We start from the raw sequence: 20,243 nt of genomic DNA, 5'->3' as shown, positions 1-20,243 counted from the left end.
CTGCACTACCCACAACACTAAATAACTACACCCAGTACTATCCCCTACACTACACAAGCACCACTGCACTACCCTAAACCCTAAAACACTACCCCCAGCACAACACCCTACACAACCCAAACATAACTGCACTACCCTAAACACTAAAACACTAACACCAGCATGACTCCCTACACTACCCAAACACCACTGCACTACCCTAAACCCTAATTCTATCCCAGCACAACCCCCTAAACTACACAAACACCTCTGCACTACCCTAAACCCTAAAACACTACCCCCAGCATCACCCCCTACACTACCCAAACACAATTGCACTACGCTAAACCCAAAAACACTACCCCCAGCACGACCCCCTATACTACCCAAACACCACTGCACTACCCTAAGCCCTTAAACACTACCCCCAGCACGACCCCCTACACTACCCAAACACCACTGCACTACCCTAAACCATAAAACACTACCCGCAGCATGACTCAATACACTAAACAAACACCACTGCACTAACCTAAACCATAAGACACTACCCTCAGCATGACCCCTTCACAACACAAGCATGACTGCACTACCCTAAACTCTAAAACACTACCCCCAGCACGACACCCTATACTACCCAAACATAACTGCATTACCCTAAGACACTACCCCCAGCACGACCCCCTTCACAACACAAACACCACTGCACTGCCTTAAACCCTAAAACACTACCCCCAGCACGGCCACCTACACTACACAAACACCACTGCACTACCCTAAACCATAAATCTGCCCCCAGCATGACCCCTACACTACCCAAACACCATTGCACTACCCTAAACCCTAAAACACTATCACCTACACTACACAAACACCACTGCACTACCCTCAACCCTAAAACACTACCCCCAGCACCTCGCCCTACACCACACAAGCACCACTGCACTACCCTAAACCCTAAAAGACTACCCCCAGGAATACACCCTACACTACCCAAACATAACTGCACTACCCTAAACCCTAAAACACTACCACCAGCACGACTCCCTACCCTACCCAAATACTACTGCACTTCCCTAAACCCTAAATCTACCCCAAGCACAACCCCCTAGACTACACAAACACCACTGCACTACCCTAAACCCTAAAACACTACCCCCAGCACAACCCCCTTCACTACCCAAACACAACTGCACTACGCTAATCCCAAAAACACTACCCCCGGCACGACCCCCTACACTACCCTAACACCACTGCACTACCCTAAATCCTAAAACACTACCCCCTACACTACACAAACACCACTGCACTACCCACAACCCTAAATAACTACACCCAGTACTATCCCCTACACTACACAAGCACCACTGCACTACCCTAAACCCTAAAACACTACCCCCAGCACAACACCCTACACAACCCAAACATAACTGCACTACCCTAAACACTACCACCAGCATGACTCCCTACACTACCCAAACACCACTGCACTACCCTAAACCCTAAATCTACCCCCGCACAACCCCCTAGACTACACAAACACCTCTGCACTACCCTAAACCCTAAAACACTACCCCCAACATGACCCCCTACACTACCCAAACACAATTGCACTACGCTAAACCCAAAAACACTACCCCCAGCACGATGCCCTACACTACCCAAACACCACTGCACTACCCTAAACCCTAAAACACTACCCCAGCACGACCCCCTACACTACACAAACACCACTGCACTACCCTAAACCCTAAAACACTCCCCCAGCGTGACCCTACTCTACACAAACACCACTGCACTGCCCTAAACCCTAAAACACTACCCCAGCACTACCCCCTACACTACCCAAATACCACTGCACTACCCTAAACCCTAAAACTCTACCCCAGCACGAAGCCCTACACTACACAAACACAACTGCACTACCCTAAACCCTAAATCAACCCCCAGCACGACCCCATACACTACACAAACACCAATGCACTACGCTAAACCCTAAAAAAGGAACCCCAGCATGACCCCTACACTACCCAAAAACTACTGCGCTACCCGAAACCCTAAAATCCTACCCCCAGCACAACTCCATTCACTACCCAAACACCACTGCACTACCCTAAACCCTAAATCTACAATCAGAATAACCCCCTATACTACCCAAACACCACTGCACTACCCTAAACCGTAAAACACTACCCCTAGCATGACCCCCTACACTAACCAAACACCACTGCACTGCCCTAAACCCTAAAACAGTACCGCCAGCATGACCCCCTACACTACACAAACACCTCTGCACTACCCTAAACCCTAAATCTACCCCCAGCATGACCCCCTACCCTACACAAACATCACTGCACTTCCTTAAACCCTAAAACACTGCACCAAGCACAAACCCTACACTACACAAACACCACTGTACTACCCTAAACCCTAAAATACTACACCCAGCACGACCCCCTTCACTACTCAAACACAACTGCACTACACTAAACCCTAAAACACAACCCCCTACTCTACACAAACACCCCTGCACTACCCTAATTCCTACAACACTACCCCCAGCACGACCCCCTACACTACACAAACACCACTGCACTACACTAAACCCTAAAACACTACACCCTATACTACCCAAACACTACTGCACTACCCTAAACCATAACACACTACCCCCAGCATGACCCCTACACTACACAAACACCACTGCTCTACCCTAAACCCTAACACACTACCCCAACATGACCCCTTCACAACACAAACACCACTGTGCTACCCTAAACCCTAAATCTACCCCCAGCATGACCCCTATACTACCCAACCACTGCATACCCTAAACCCTAAAACACTACCCCCAGCCCGACCCCCTACACTACACAAACACCACTGCACTACCCTAAACTCTAAAACACACCCCCAGTGCGACCCTACACTACACAAACACTACTGCACTGCCCTAAACCCTAAAACACTACACCAGCACTACCCCCTACACTACCCAAATACCACTGCACTACCCTAAACCCTAAAACTCTACCCCAGCACGAAGCCCTACACTACAAAAACACAACTGCAATACCCTAAACCCTAAATCAACCCCCAGCACGACCTCATACACTACACAAACACCAATGAACTACGCTAAACCCTAAAAAAGGAACCCTAGCATGACCCCTACACTACCCAAAAACCACTGCTCTACCCGAAACCCTAAAATCCTACCCCCAGCACAACTCCATTCACTACCCAAACACCACTGCACTACCCTAAACCCTAAATCTACAATCAGAATAACTCCCTATACTACCCAAACATCACTGCACTACCCTAAACCGTAAAACACTGCCCCTAGCATGACCCCCTACACTAACCAAACACAACTGCACTACCCTAAACCCTAAAACACTACCCCCAGCACGACTCCCTACCCAACCCAAACACCACTGCACTACCCTAAACACTAAAAAACTACTCCTAGCACGACCCCTTCATTACACAAACATCACTGCACTGCCCTAAACCCTAAAACACTACCGCCAGCATGACCCCCTACACTACACAAACACCTCTGCACTACCCTTAACCCTAAATCTACCCCCAGCATGACCCCCTACCCTACACAAACATCACTGCACTTCCCTAAACCCTAAAACACTGCACCAAGCACGAACCCTACACTACACAAACACCACTGTACTACCCTAAACCCTAAAACACTACACCCAGCACGACCCCCTTCACTACTCAAATACAACTGCACTACACTAAACCCTAAAACACGACCCCCTACTCTACACAAACACCACTGCACTATCCTAAACCCTACAACACTACACCCAGCACGACCCCCTACACTACCAAAACACCACTGCACTACACTAAACCCTAAAACACGACACCCTATACTACCCAAACACCACTGCACTACCCTAAACCATAAAACACTACCCCCAGCATTACCCCTACACTACACAAACACCACTGCACTACCCTAAACCCTAACACACTACCCCCAACATGATCCCTTCACAACACAAACACCACTGTGCTACCCTAAACCCTAAATCTACCCCAGCATGACCCCTATACTACCCAACCACTGCACTACCCTAAACCCTAAAACACTACACCCAGCATGAACCCCTACACTACCCAAACACCACTGCACTACCCTAAACAATAAAACACATCCCAGCACGACCTCCTCCACTACACAAGCATGACTGCACTACCCTAAACACTAAACCACTATCCCCAGCACGACACCCTACACTACCCAAACATAACTGCATTACCCTAAGACACTACCCCCAGCACGACCCCCTTCACTACACAAACACCACTGCACTGCCTTAAACCCTAAAACACTACCCCCATCACGGCCCCCTAGACTACACAAACACCACTGCACTTCCCTAAACCCTAAATCTACCCTAACACAACCGCCTAGACTACACAAACACCACTGTACTACCCTAAAGCCTAAAACACTACCCCCAGCACAACCACCCTCACTACCCAAACACAACTGCACTACACTAAATCCTAAAACACGACACCCTACACTACACACACACCACTGCACTACCCTAAACTCTAAAACACTACCACCAGCATGACTCCCTACACTACCCAAACACCACTGCACTACCCTAAACCCTAAATCTACCCCCAGCACAACCCCCTAGACTACACAAACACCACTGCACTACCCTAAACCCTAAAACACTACCCCCAGCACGACCCCCTACACTACACAAACACCACTGCACTGCGTTAAACCCTAAAACAGTACCCCCAGCACGACCCCCTACACTACACAAACATCACTGCACTTCCCTAAACCCTAAAACACTGCACCAAGCACGACCCCTACACTACACAAACACCACTGTACTACCCTAAACCCTAAAACACTACACCCAGCACGACCCCCTTCACTACCCCAGCACCTCTGCACTACCCTAAACCCTAAAACACTCCCCCAGCGCGATCCCCTACACTACACAAACACCACTGCACTGCCCTAAACCCTAAAACACTACCCCAGCACTACCCCCTACACTACCCAAATACCACTGCACTACCCTAAACCCTAAAACACTACCCCCAGCACGAAGCCCACCACTACACAAACACCACTGCACTACCCTAAACCCTAAATCTACCCCCAGCACGACCTCCTACACTACACAAACACCAATGCACTACGCTAAACCCTAAAAAACTAACCCCAGCATGACCCCTACACTACCCAAAAACCACTGCGCTACCCGAAACCCTAAATCTACAATCAGGATAACCCGCTATACTACCCAAACACCACTGCACTACCCTAAATCGTAAAACACTACCCCTAGCATGACCCCCTACACTAACCAAACACCACTGCACTACCCTAAACCCTAAAACACTATCCCCAGCACGACCCCCTACACTACTCAAATACCACTGCACTACCCTAAACACTAAAACATTACCCCTAGCACGACCCCCTTCACTACACAAACACCAGTGCACTGCGTTAAACCCTAAAACAGTACCCCCAGCACGACCCCCTACACTACACAAACATCACTGCACTTCCCTAAACCCTAAAACACTGCACCAAGCATGACCCCTACACTACACAAACACCACTGCACTACCCTAAACCCTACAACACTACCCCCAGCACGACCCCCTACACTACCCAAACACCACTGCACTACCCTAAACCATAAAACACTACCCGCAGCATGACTCCCTACACTAAACAAACACCACTGCACTACCCTAAACCCTAAACCCTAAAACACTACCCCCAGCATGACCCCTTCACAACACAAACACCAATGCGCTACCCTAAACAATAATACTCTACCCGAGGACGACCCCCTCCACTACACAAGCATGACTGCACTACCCTAAACTCTAAAACACTACCCCCAGCACGACACCCTACACTACCCAAACATAACTGCACTGCCTTAAACCTTAAAACACTACCCCCAGCACGGCCACCTACACTACACAAACACCACTGCACTACCCTAAACCATAAATCTACCCCCAGCATGACCCCTACACTACCCAAACACCACTGCACTATCCTAAACCCTAAAACACTACCCCCTACACTACACAAACACCACTGCACTACCCTCAACCCTAAAACTCTACCCCCAGCACCTCACCCCACACTACACAAGCACCACTGCACTACCCTAAACCCTAAAACACTACCCCCAGGACGACACCCTACACTACCCAAACATAACTGCACTACCCTAAACCCTAAAACACTACCACCAGTACGACTCCCTACCCTACCCAAACACCACTGCACTTCCCTAAACACTAAATCTACCCCCAGCACAACCCCCTAGACTACACAAACACCACTGCACTACCCTAATCCCTAAAACACTACCCCCAGCACAACACCCTTTACTACCCAAACACAACTGCACTACGCTAATCCCAAAAACACTACCCCCAGCACGACCCCCTACACTACCCTAACACCACTGCACTACCGTAAATCCTAAAACACTACCCCCTACACTACACAAACACCACTGCACTACCCACAACCCTAAATAACTACACCCAGTACTATCCCCTACACTACACAAGCACCACTGCACTACCCTAAACCCTAAAACACTACCCCCAGCACAACACCCTACACAACCCAAACATAACTGCACTACCCTAAACACTAAAACAGTACCACCAGCATGACTCCCTACACTACCCAAACACCACTGCACTACCCTAAACCCTAAATCTACCCCAGCACAACCCCCTAGACTACACAAACACCACTGCACTACCCTAAACCCTAAAACACTACCCCCAGCATGACCCCCTACACTACCCAAACACAACTGCACTACGCTAAACCCAAAAACACTACCCCCAGCACAACCCCCTACACTACCCAAACACCACTGCACTACCCTAAACCCTAAAACACTACCCCCAGCATGACCCCCTACACTACACAAACACCACTGCACTGCCCTAAACCCTAAAACACTACCCCAGCACTACCCCCTACAATACCCAAATACCACTGCACTACCCTGAACCCTAAAACTCTACCCCCAGCACGAAGCCCTACACTACACAAACACAACTGCACTACCCTAAACCCTAATTCAACCCCCAGAACGACCCAATACACTACACAAACACCAATGCACTACGCTAAACCCTAAACAAGGAACCCAAGCATGACCCCTACACTGCCCAAAAACCACTGCGCCACCCGAAACCCTAAAATCCTACCCCCAGCACAACTCCATTCACTACCCAAACACCACTGCACTACCCTAAACCCTAAATCTACAATCAGAATAACCCCCTATACTATCCAAACACCACTGCACTACCCTAAACCGTAAAACACTTCCCCTACCACGACCCCTAAACTACCCAAACACCACTGCACTACCCTAAACACTAAAACACTACTCCTAGCACGACCCCCTACACTACACAAACATCACTGCACTTCCCTAAACCCTAAAACACTGCACCAAGCACGAACTCTACACTACACAAACACAACTGTACTACCCCAAATCCTAAAACACTACACCCAGCACGACCCCTTCACTGCTCAAACACAACTGCACTACACTAAACCCTAAAACACTACCCCCAGCACAACCCCCTTCACTACCCAAACACAACTGCACTACGCTAATCCCAAAAACACTACCCCCAGCACGACCCCCTTTACTACCCTAACACTACTGCACTACCATAAATCCTAAATCACTACCCCCTACACTACACCAACACCACTGCACTACCCACAACCCTAAATAACTACACCCAGTACTATCCCCTACACTACACAAGCACCACTGCACTACCCTAAACCCTAAAACACTACCCCCAGCACAACACCCTACACAACCCAAACATAACTGCACTACCCTAAACACTAAAACACTACCACCAGCATGACTCCCTACACTACCCAAACACCACTGCACTACCCTAAACCCTAAATCTACCCCAGCACAACCCCCTAGACTACACAAACACTACTACACTACCCTAAACCCTAAAACACTACCCCCAGCATAACCCCCTACACTACCCAAACACAACTGCACTACGCTAAACCCAAAAACACTACCCCCAGCACGACCCCCCACACTACCCAAACACCACTGCACTACCCTAAACCCTAAAACACTCCCCCAGCGCGACCCTTCACTACACAAACACCACTGTACTGCCCTAAACCCTAAAACACTACCCCAGCACGACCCCCTACACTAGACAAACACCACTGCACTACACTAAACCCTAAAACACTACACCCTATACCACACAAACACCACTGCACTACCCTAAACATTAAAACACTACCCCCAGCATGAACCCCTACTCTACACAAACACCACAACACTACCCTAAACCCTAAAACACTACCACCAGCATCAACCCCTATACTACCCAAACACCACTGCACTACCCTAAACCATAAAACACTACCCGCAGCATGACTCCCTACACTAAACAAACACCACTGCATTACCCTAAAACACTACCCCCAGCATGACCCCTACACTACACAAACACCACTGCACTACCCTAAACCCTAACACACTACCCCCAACATGACCCCTTCACAACACAAGCACCACTGTGCTACCCTAAACCCTAAATCTAACCCCAGCATGACCCCTATACTACCCAACCACTGCACTACCCTAAACCCTAAAACACTACCCCCAGCATGAACCCCTACACTACCCACACAACTGCACTACTCTAAACAATAAAACACAACCCCAGCACGACCCCCTCCACTACACAAGCATGACTGCACTACCCTAAACTCTAAACCACTATCCCCAGCACGACACCCTACACTACCCAAACATAACTGCATTACTCTAAGACACTACCCCCAGCACGACCCCCTTCACTACACAAACACCACTGCACTGCCTTAAACCCTAAATCACTACCCCCAGCACGGCCCCCTAGACTAGACAAACACCACCGCACTACCCTAAACCATAAATCTACCCCCAGCATGACCCCTACACTACACAAACACCACTGCACTACCGTCAACACTAACACACTACCCCCAGTACTTCGCCCTACACTACACAAGCACCACTGCACTACCCTAATCCCTCAATCACTACCCCCAGGACAACACCCTACACTACCCAAACATAACTGCACTACCCTAATCCCTAAAACACTACCACCAGCACGACTCCCTACTCTGCCCAAACACTACTGCACTTCCCTAAACCCTAAATCTACCACAGCACAACCCCCTAGACTACACAAACACCACTGTACTACCCTAAACCCTAAAACACTACCCCCAGCACAACCCCCTTCACTACCCAAACACAACTGCACTACCCTAAACCCTAAAACACTCCCCCAGCGTGACCCCCTACACTACCCCAGCACCTCTGCACTACACTAAACCCTAAAACACGACCCCCTACTCTATACAAACACCACTGCACTTCCTTAAACCCTAAAACATTACCCCCAGCACGACCCCCTACACTACACAAATACCTCTGAACTCCCCTAAACCCTAAATCTACCCGCACCATGACCCCTTACACTACACAAACATCACTGCACTTCCCTAAATCCTAAAAAACTGCACCAAGCACGACCCCTACGCTACACAAACACCACTGTACTACCCTAAACCATAAAACACTACACCCAGCACGACCCCCTTCACTACCCCAGCACCTCTGCACTACGCTAAACCCAAAATCACTACCCCCAGCACGACCCCCTACACTACCCCAGCACCTCTGCACTACACTAAACCCTAAAACACGACCCCCTACACTACACAAACACCACTGCATTACCCTAAACCCTAAAACACCCTCCCAGCACGATCCCCTACACTACACAAACACCACTGCACTGCCCTAAACCCTAAAACCCTACCCCAGCACTACCCCCTACACTACCCAAATACCACTGCACTACCCTAAACCCTAAAACACTACCCCCAGCACGAAGCCCACCACTACACAAACACCACTGCACTACCCTAAACCCTAAATCTACCCCCAGCACGACGCCCTACACTACACAAACACCAATGCACTACGCTAAACCCTAAAAAACGAACCCCAGCATGACCCCTACACTACCCAAAAACCACTGCGCTACCCGAAACCCTAAGATCCTACCCCCAGCACAACTCCATTCACTACCCAAACACCACTGCACTACCCTAAACCCTAAATCTACAATCAGAATAAACCCCTATACTACCCAAACACCACTGCACTACCCTAAACCGTAAAACACTACCCCTAGCATGACCCCCTACACTAACCAAACACCACTGCACTACCCTAAACCCTAAAACACTACCCCCAGCATGACTCCCTACACTACCCAAACACCACTGCACTACCCTAAACACTAAAACATTACCCCTAGCACGACCCCCTTCACTACACAAACACCACTGCTCTGCCTTAAACCCTAAAACAGTACCCCCAGTATGACCCCCTACACTACCTCAGCACCTCTGCACTACACTAAACCCTAAAACACGACCCCCTACTATACACAAACACCACTGCACTACACTAAACCCTAAAACACTACCCCCAGCACGACCTCCTACTCTACCCCAGCAACTCTGCACTACACTAAACCCTAAAACACGACCCCCTACTCTACACAAACACCACTGCACTACACTAAACCCTAAAACACTACACCCTATACCACCCAAACACCGCTGCACTACCCTAAACATTAACACACTACCCCCAGCATGACCCCCTACTCTACACAAACACCACAACACTACCCTAAATCCTAAAACACTACCACCAGCATCAACCCCTATACTACCCAAACATCACTGCACTACCCTAAACCATAAAACACTACCCGCAGCATGACTCCCTACACTAAACAAATACCACTGCGCTACCCTAAACCCTAAATCTACCCCCAGCATCACCCCCTATACTACCCAACCACTGCACTACCCTAAACCCTAAAACACAACCCCCCAGCGTGAACCCCTACACATCCAAACACCACTGCACTACCCTAAACAATAAAACACTACCCCAGCACGACCCCTTCCACTACACAAGCATGACTGCACTACCCTAAACTCTAAATCACTACCCCTAGCACAACACACTACACTACCCAAACATAAATGCATTACCCTAAGACACTACCCCAGCACGACTCCCTTCACTACACAAACACCACTGCACTGCCTTAAACCCTAAAACACTACCCCCAGCACAGTCACCTACACTACACAAACACCACTGCACTACCCTAAACCATAAATATACCACCAGCATGACCCCTACACTACCCAAACACCACTGCACTACCCTAAACCCTAAAACACTACCCCCTACACTACACAAACACCACTGCACTACCGTCAACCCTAAAACACTACCCCCAGGACGACACCCTATACTACCCAAACATAACTGCACTACCCTAAACCCTAAAACACTACCATCAGCACGACTCCCTACCCTACCCAAACACCACCGCACTTCCCTAAACCCTAAATCTACCCCAGCACAACCCCCTAGATTACACAAACACCACTACACTACCCTAAACCCTACAAAACTACCCCCAGCACAACCCCCTTCACTACCCAAACACAACTGCACTACGCTAACCCCAAAAACACTACCCCAAGCACGACCCCCTACACTACCTTAACACCACTGCACTACCCACAACCCTAAATAACTACCCCCAGTACTATCCCCTACACTACACAAGCACCACTGCACTGCCCTAAACCCTAAAACACTACTCCAGCACAACACCCTACACAACCCAAACATAACTGCACTACCCTAAACACTAAAACACTACCACAAGCATTACTCCCTACACTACCCAAATACCACTGCACTTCCCTAAACCCTAAATCTACCCAAGCACAACCCCCTAGACTACACAAACACCACTGCACTACCCTAAACCCCAAAACACTACGTCCAGCATGACCCCTACACTACCCAAACACAACTGCACTATGCAAAACCCAAAAATACTACCCCCAGCACGACCCCCTACACTACCCAAACACCACTGCACTACCATAAACCCTAAAACACTACACCCCAGCACGACCCCCTACACTACCCAAACACCACTGCACTACCCTAAACCCTAAAAGACTCCCCCAGCGTGACCCCTATACTACACAAACACCACTGCACTACCCTAAACCCTAAAACACTACCCCAGCACTACCCCCTACACTACCCAAATACCACTGCACTACCCTAAACCCTAAAACACTACCCCCAGCACAAAGCCCTACACTACACAAACACCAATGCACTACGCTAAACCCTAAACAACGAACCCCAGCATGACCCCTACACTACCCAAAAACCACTGCTCTACCCGAAACCCTAAAATCCTACACCCAGCACAACTCCATTCACTACGCAAACACCACTGCACTACCCTAAACCCTAAATCTACAATCAGGATAACCCCCTATACTACCCAAACACCACTGCACTACCGTAAACTGTAAAACACTACCCCTAGCAGGACCCCCTACACTAACCAAACACCACTACACTACCCTAAACCCTAAAACACTAAACCCAGCACGACCCCTTTCACTACTCAAACACAACTGCACTACACTAAACCCTAAAACACTACACCCTATACCACACAAACACCACTGCACTACCCTAAACTTTAAAACACTACCCCCAGCATGACCCCCTACTCTACACAAACCCCACAACACTACCCTAAACCCTAAAACACTACCACCAGCATCAACCCCTACACTACCCAAACATAACTGCATTACCCTAAGACACTACCCCCAGAACGACCCCCTTCACTACACAAACACCACTGCACTGCCTTAAACCCTAAAACACTACCCCCAGCACGGCCCCCTAGACTACACAAACACCACTGCACTACCCTAAACCATAAATCTGCCCCCAACATGACCCCTACACTACCCAAACACCACTGCACTACCCTAAACCCTAAAACACTACCCCCTACACTACCCAAACACCACTGCACTACCCTAAACCATAAAACTGCCCCCAACATGACCCCTACACTACCCAAACACCACTGCACTACCCTAAACCCTAAAACACTACCCCCTACACTACCCAAACACCACTGCACTAACCTAAACCCTAAAACACTACCCCCAGCATGTCCCCGTACACTACCAAAACACCACTGCACTTCCCGAAAACCTAAAACACGACACCCTGCACTACACAAACACCACTGCACTACCCTAAACACTGCAACACTGCCCCCAGCATGACCCCCTACACTACACAAACACCACTGCACTGCCCTAAACCCTAAAACACTACCCTAGCTCTACCCCTACACTACCCAAACCCCACTGCACTACCCTAAACCCCAAAATACTACCATCAGCACGAACCACTACACTACACAAACACCACTTCACTACCCTAAACCCTAAAACACTACCCCCAGCATGACCCCTTCACAAAACAAACACCACTGCACTACCCCAAACCCTCAATCTACACCCCAGCATGACCCCCTATACTACCCAACCACTGCACTACCCTAAACCCTAAAACACTACCCCCAGCATGAACCCCCACACTACCCAAACACCACTGCACTACCCTAAACAATAAAATACTTCCCCAGCACGACCCCCTCCACTACACAAGCATGACTGCACTACCCTAAACTCTAAAACACTACCCCCAGCACGACACCCTACACTACCCAAACATAACTGCATTACCCTAAGAAACTACCCCCAGAACGACCCCCTTTACTAAACAAATACCACTGCACTGCCTTAAACTCTAAAACACTACCCCCAGCACGGCCACCTACACTACACAAACACCACTGCACTACCCTCAACCATAAATCTACCCCGAGCATGACCCCTACACTACCCAAACACCACTGCACTACCCTAAAACCTAAGCACTACCCCCTACACTACACAAACGCCACTGCACTACCCTAGACCCTAAACCACTACCCCCAGCATGGCCCCCTACACTACACAATCACCACTGCACTATTCTAAACCCTAAAACACTACCCCAAGCATGACCCCTTACACTACCCAAACACCCCTGCACTACCCTGGACCCTAAAATACTACCCCCAGCATGGACCCTTACACTACCCAAACACCACTGCACTACACTAAACACTAAATCTACCCCCAGCATGTCCTCCCATACTACACAAACACCACTGCACTACCGTTATCCCTAAAACACTACCCCAGCACAACCCCCTACACTACACAAACACCACTGCACTACCCCAAACCCCGAAACACTAACCCCAGCATGACACCCTACACTATCCTAGCACCCCTGCACTGCCCTATTCCCTAAAACATGACCCCCTACACTACACAGACACCATTGATCTACCCTAAACCCCAAACACTACCCACAGCATGACCCCCTACACTACACAAACACCACTGCACTACCCTAGACCCTAAAATACTACTCCCAGCATGGACCCTTACACTACACAAACACCACTGCACCACCCTAAACCCTAAAACACTACCCCCAGCATGACCCCCTACTCTACCCAAACACCACTGCACTATCCTAAACCCCAAAATACTACCCCACGCATGACCCCCTACACTACACAAAAACCACTGCACTAGCCTAAGCCCTAAAACACTACCCCCAGCACGACCCCCTGAGAACACAAACACCACTGCACTACCCTAAACCCTAAGTCTACTGCCAGCATGACCCCCTACACTACACAAACGCCACTGCACTACCCTAAACCCTAAAAGACTACCCCCAGCATGAAACCCTACACAACCCAAACCCCACTGCACTGCCCTAAACCCTAAAACAGTACCGCCAGCATGACCCCCTACACTACACAAACACCTCTGCACTACCCTAAACCCTAAATCTACCCCCAGCATGACCCCCTACCCTACACAAACATCACTGCACTTCCTTAAACCCTAAAACACTGCACCAAGCACAAACCCTACACTACACAAACACCACTGTACTACCCTAAACCCTAAAATACTACACCCAGCACGACCCCCTTCACTATCCTAACACAACTGCACTACACTAAACCCTAAAACACAACCCCCTACTCTACACAAACACCACTGCACTACCCTTATTCCTACAACACTACCCCCAGCACGACCCCCTACACTACACAAACACCACTGCACTACACTAAACCCTAAACCACTACACCCTATACTACCCAAACACTACTGCACTACCCTAAACCATAACACACTACCCCCAGCATGACCCCTACACTACATAAACACCACTGCACTACCCTAAACCCTAACACACTACCCCAACATGACCCCTTCACAACACAAACACCACTGTGCTACCCTAAACCCTAAATCTACCCCCAGCATGACCCCTATACTACCCAACCACTGCACTACCCTAAACCCTAAAACACTACCCCCAGCACGACCCCCTACACTACACAAACACCACTGCACTACCCTAAACTCTAAAACACTCCCCCAGTGCGACCCTACACTACACAAACACTACTACACTGCCCTAAACCCTAAAACACTACCCCAGCACTACCCCCTACACTACCCAAATACCACTGCACTACCCTAAACCCTAAAACTCTACCCCAGCACGAAGCCCTACACTACAAAAACACAACTGTAATACCTTAAACCCTAAATCAACCCCCAGCACGACCTCATACACTACACAAACACCAATGAACTACGCTAAACCCTAAAAAAGGAACCCCAGCATGACCCCTACACTACCCAAAAACCACTGCGCTACCCGAAACCCTAAAATCCTACCCCCATCACAACTCCATTCACTACCCAAACACCACTGCACTACCCTAAACCCTAAATCTACAATCAGAATAACTCCCTATACTACCCAAACACCACTGCACTACCCTAAACCGTAAAACACTGCCCCTAGCATGACCCCCTACACTAACCAAACACCACTGCACTACCCTAAACCCTAAAACACTACCCCCAGCACGACCCCCTACCCAACCCAAACACCACTGCACTACCCTAAACACTAAAAAACTACTCCTAGCACGACCCCTTCACTACACAAACACCACTGCACTGCCCTAAACCCTAAAACAGTACCGCCAGCATGACCCCTACACTACACAAACACCTCTGCACTACCCTTAACCCTAAATCTACCCCCAGCATGACCCCCCACCCTACACAAACATCACTGCACTTCCCTAAACCCTAAAACACTGCACCAAGCACGAACCCTACACTACACAAACACCACTGTACTACCCTAAACCCTAAAACACTACATCCAGCACGACCCCCTTCACTACTCAAATACAACTGCACTACACTAAACCCTAAAACACAACCCCCTACTCTACACAAACACCACTGCACTATCCTAAACCCTACAACACTACACCCAGCACGACCCCCTACACTACACAAACACCACTGCGCTACACTAAACCCTAAAACACTACACCCTATACTACCCAAACACCACTGCACTACCCTAAACCATAAAACACTACCCCCAGCATTACCCCTACACTACACAAACACCACTGCACTACCCTAAACCCTAACACACTACCCCCAACATGACCCCTTCACAACACAAACACCACTGTGCTACCCTAAACCCTAAATCTACCCCCAGCATGACCCCTATACTACCCAACCACTGCACTACCCTAAACCCTAAAACACTACACCCAGCATGAACCCCTACACTACCCAAATACCACTGCACTACCCTAAACAATAAAACACATCCGAGCACAACCTCCTCCACTACACAAGCATGACTGCACTACCCTAAACACTAAACCACTATCCCCAGCACGACACCCTACACTACCCAAACATAACTGCATTACCCTAAGACACTACCCCCAGCACGACCCCCTTCACTACACAAACACCACTGCACTGCCTTAAACCCTAAAACACTACCCCCATCACGGCCCCCTAGACTACACAAACACCACTGCACTTCCCGAAACCCTAAATCTACCCTAACACAACCGCCTAGACTACACGAACACCACTGTACTACCCTAAAGCCTAAAACACTACCCCCAGCACAACCACCTTCACTACCCAAACACAACTGCACTACACTAAATCTTAAAACACGACACCCTACACTACACACACACCACTGCACTACCCTAAACTCTAAAACACTACCACCAGCATGACTCCCTACACTCCCCAAACACCACTGCACTACCCTAAACCCTAAATCTACCCCCAGCACAACCCCCTAGACTACACAAACACCACTGCACTACCCTAAACCCTAAAACACTACCCCCAGCACGACCCCCTACACTACACAAACACCACTGCACTTCCCTAAACCCTAAAACACTACCCCAGCACTACCCCCTACACTACCCAAATACCACTGCACTACCCTAAACCCTAAAACACTACCCCCAGCACGAAGCCCACCACTACACAAACACCACTGCACTACCCTAAACCCTAAATCTATCCCCAGCACGACCCCCTACACTACACAAACACCAATGCACTACGCTAAACCCTAAAAAACTAACCCCAGCATGACCCCTACACTACCCAAAAACCACTGCGCTACCCGAAACCCTAAATCTACAATCAGGATAACCCGCTATACTACCCAAACACCAGTGCACTACCCTAAATCGTAAAACACTACCCCTAGCATGACCCCCTACACTAACCAAACACCACTGCACTACCCTAAACCCTAAAACACTATCCCCAGCACGACCCCCTACACTACTCAAATACCACTGCACTACCCTAAACACTAAAACATTACCCCTAGCACGACCCCCTTCACTACACAAACACCAGTGCACTGCGTTAAACCCTAAAACAGTACCCCCAGCACGACCCCCTACACTACACAAACATCACTGCACTTCCCTAAACCCTAAAACACTGCACCAAGCACGACCCCTACACTACACAAACACCACTGCACTACCCTAAACCCTACAACACTACCCCCAGCACGACCCCCTACACTACCCAAACACAACTGCACTACCCTAAACCATAAAACACTACCCGCAGCATGACTCCCTACACTAAACAAACACCACTGCACTACCCTAAACCCTAAAACACTACCCCCAGCATGACCCCTTCACAACACAAACACCAATGCGCTACCCTAAACAATAATACTCTACCCGAGGACGACCCCCTCCACTACACAAGCATGACTGCACTACCCTAAACTCTAAAACACTACCCCCAGCACGACACCCTACACTACCCAAACATAACTGCACTGCCTTAAACCTTAAAACACTACCCCCAGCACGGCCACCTACACTACACAAACACCACTGCACTACCCTAAACCATAAATCTACCCCCAGCATGACCCCTACACTACCCAAACACCACTGCACTACCCTAAACCCTAAAACACTACCCCCTACACTACACAAACACCACTGCACTACCCTCAACACTAAAACACTACCCCCAGCACCTCACCCCACACTACACAAGCACCACTGCACTACCCTAAACCATAAAACACTACCCCCAGGACGACACCCTACACTACCCAAACATAACTGCACTACCCTAAACCCTAAAACACTACCACCAGTACGACTCCCTACCCTACCCAAACACCACTGCACTTCCCTAAACACTAAATCTACCCCCAGCACAACCCCCTAGACTACACAAACACCACAGCACTACCCTAATCCCTAAAACACTACCCCCAGCACAACACCCTTTACTACCCAAACACAACTGCACTACGCTAATCCCAAAAACACTACCCCCAGCACGACCCCCTACACTACCCTAACACCACTGCACTACCGTAAATCCTAAAACACTACCCCCTACACTACACAAACACCACTGCACTACCCACAACCCTAAATAACTACACCCAGTACTATCCCCTACACTACACAAGCACCACTGCACTACCCTAAACCCTAAAACACTACCCCCAGCACAACACCCTACACAACCCAAACATAACTGCACTACCCTAAACACTAAAACAGTACCACCAGCATGACTCCCTACACTACCCAAACACCACTGCACTACCCTAAACCCTAAATCTACCCCAGCACAACCCCCTAGACTACACAAACACCACTGCACTACCCTAAACCCTAAAACACTACCCCCAGCATGACCCCCTACACTACCCAAACACAACTGCACTACGCTAAACCCAAAAACACTACCCCCAGCACAACCCCCTATACTACCCAAACACCACTGCAACCCTAAAACACTACCCCCAGCATGACCCCCTACACTACACAAACACCACTGCACTACCCTAAACCCTAAAACACTCCCCCAGCGCGACCCTACACTACACAAACACCACTGCACTGCCCCAAACCCTAAAACACTACCCCAGCACTACCCCCTACAATACCCAAATACCACTGCACTACCCTGAACCCTAAAACTCTACCCCCAGCACGAAGCCCTACACTACACAAACACAACTGCACTACCCTAAACCCTAATTCAACCCCCAGAACGACCCCATACACTACACAAACACCAATGCACTACGCTAAACCCTAAACAAGGAACCCAAGCATGACCCCTACACTACCCAAAAACCACTGCGCCACCCGAAACCCTAAAATCCTACCCCCAGCACAACTCCATTCACTACCCAAACACCACTGCACTACCCTAAACCCTAAATCTACAATCAGAATAACCCCCTATACTACCCAAACACCACTGCACTACCCTAAACCGTAAAACACTTTCCCTACCACGACCCCTAAACTACCCAAACACCACTGCACTACCCTAAACACTAAAACACTACTCCTAGCACGACCCTCTACACTACACAAACATCACTGCACTTCCCTAAACCCTAAAACACTGCACCAAGCACGAACTCTACACTACACAAACACAACTGTACTACCCTAAATCCTAAAACACTACACCCAGCACGACCCCTTCACTGCTCAAACACAACTGCACTACACTAAACCCTAAAACACTACCCCCAGCACAACCCCCTTCACTACCCAAACACAACTGCACTACGCTAATCCCAAAAACACTACCCCCAGCACGACCCCTACACTACCCTAACACTACTGCACTACCATCAATCCTAAATCACTACCCCCTACACTACACCAACACCACTGCACTACCCACA

The sequence above is a fragment of the Triturus cristatus genome, chromosome 1_1, assembly GCF_964204655.1.
Source record: "Triturus cristatus chromosome 1_1, aTriCri1.1, whole genome shotgun sequence".
NCBI lineage: Eukaryota > Metazoa > Chordata > Amphibia > Caudata > Salamandridae > Triturus > Triturus cristatus.
Note: the sequence above shows the minus strand (reverse complement) of the source record.